Genomic DNA, 2,134 nt, shown 5'->3' with positions numbered 1-2,134 from the left:
AAAAAGCACACGTTTTGTATTGTTCTGTTGTAGTTACTGTATTAAAGGCAACTCTATTTTAAAGTATTATTCCATTATCTCTACTTCAGTGTCTGATAGAGTTAGACCTAAAGATTTACCATTTGTAGATTTACAGCATGGAGGCAATAGGAAACACTGTGATTAAAACATTATCAATTTAATGCCTAATAATAAGGAGAAACATATGCACTTCTCCTGCAACTATGAAAATATTGGGTGATAAAAAGGCAGTAGTGTAAGTTGCTGCATGGTTGGATGGGAGACAGGCCAGGACATTAAGTAATCATGCATACCAACAAATTTTTCACCTTCTTGGCGTTAGCTACTTTTGAAATGGAAGGTATAATAAACAATTATATTTTGATAAAATACCTTCTAGTCTGAACAGTTCTGTTTGAACTGTTCATCTCTCTATGATCCCTTGTAACCAAGATTAGTTTTCTTCTAGTAATACAATCTATGCTGTCAGGGTAAGATATTCTGGTTGGGCTGTTCCCACATGGAAGAAGTGTAAAGGCTCAGGTAGACATTTGTTCCTGTAACACCTCATTTGGGAAAATGTCAGCTGAAGAAGTTTAGAAGTAGCTCTTAAGCAACACTTACTTTGAATCCATTAGGTCCGCAAAGTTAATTCAGTTGAATAAATAAGTACTTGAAAAAGCCATCACCTTTGGACCTATCTATAAATAATTGAGAGTATGATCAAATTCCAAATAAAAAGACTTAAGATAGTCATTGACAAAAAAAATTTTGCAAATGTGAGCAATCGACTGATAAATATAAATTTTCCACTATTCACAGAATTTTAGGGAAATAAGATCAATAGCATTGTTAGGAACAATAAACTTTCCTTGTTACAAGTAGGCACCAATAGATATAAACCTGTATAAAGATTGCATGTTTAACTACTTAAATTTAGAGGATACTACACGCTTTAGCAGCACGTATACTCAAATTAAAATACAGAGATTAACATGGCACTTGCACAAGGATAATATGAAAATTTGAGAAGTATTCCATACTTTTCATTCTTCAGATTCAAGAAATGAAAAACAGTTATTAAAAAGTTGATTACAAAATTACAAGTGTAAAAATACACGTAATTCATATAATTTAGTTTGACATCAGTGTATTAAATCTTCACCTCAGAAAGGCGTTTACATAGCATAAACTTTACAAATATTCTCAAATTAGACAACATTGTCATTTTATCCCAAATAAAAATAATATTAAGTCCTAGAAAAAAAGGAAGCAAACTGTTTCTATATGGAATGCAATCGGAAAGGACACATTAATGAACCTATATATTATAAAATAATGTAGAATTCAAAGTATATCTAGGAGAAAATAAAATAAATTATGAACATTTTGCAAACATATAATATAGAATATTTTAAAATATACTTTTTCAGACAAGCACAAGAAATATTTTAGTTTCTGTACTACTCATTTCAACAGATAAATTAAAATTATTTCTGATTAAAAAAATCACAAACTCTGAAGAAATTATTATACATATATACAAAAAATATTGAATACATTTTGACATCCAAGGCAGGCAATTCACTTGGAAGAATTCCACGGAATCCATGAATTTTTACAGTAAAATATTGGTGCTGCCAGGCATTGGTGGCTCATGCCTATAATCCTTGCTACACAGGAGGCTGAGATCTGAGGATCATGGTTCAAAGCCAGCCTGGGAAGGAAAGTCTGTGGTACACTTATCTCAAATAAACCACTAGAAAACTGGAAGTGGAGCTGTGTCTCAAGTGGTAGAGCGCTAACCTTGAGCTGAAGAGCACAGGGATAGCTCCCAGGCCCAGATTTTAAGCCCCATGACTGACCAAAAAATATATATATTGCTCTTATTTGGATTGTGAAAATATTTTGTAGGGACACAAAAGATGGACTTGCATTTTTGAAATTTAAGAAACTTAACCCGACCATTAGGACTTCAGTGAACAATTTGTATAGCATATCACAACTTCATATAGGTAGTGATACTTACTTATCCTTTTGGCAATATCAAATACAGTATCTTCTATGTTGTTCTTCGAGCCTGGTTTTATATAATGGTTCAACAGAAGGTGATCCAGCGTATCTTTGCTATCTC

At 32.4% G+C, this 2,134-nt stretch overlaps 1 pseudogene; it reads left to right on the top strand.

Moving 5' to 3' along the window:
* Positions 1–950: 950 nt before the first annotated feature.
* LOC122126037 lies at positions 951–1,047 on the top strand (annotated as a pseudogene).
* Positions 1,048–2,134: the final 1,087 nt, after the last annotated feature.

The sequence above is a fragment of the Dipodomys spectabilis genome, unplaced genomic scaffold (genome assembly GCF_019054845.1).
Source record: "Dipodomys spectabilis isolate Male_0828 unplaced genomic scaffold, ASM1905484v1 ptg000272l, whole genome shotgun sequence".
NCBI lineage: Eukaryota > Metazoa > Chordata > Mammalia > Rodentia > Heteromyidae > Dipodomys > Dipodomys spectabilis.
The sequence above is the reverse complement of the archived record's forward strand: the minus strand, read 5'-3'. Positions and strand labels throughout refer to the sequence as shown.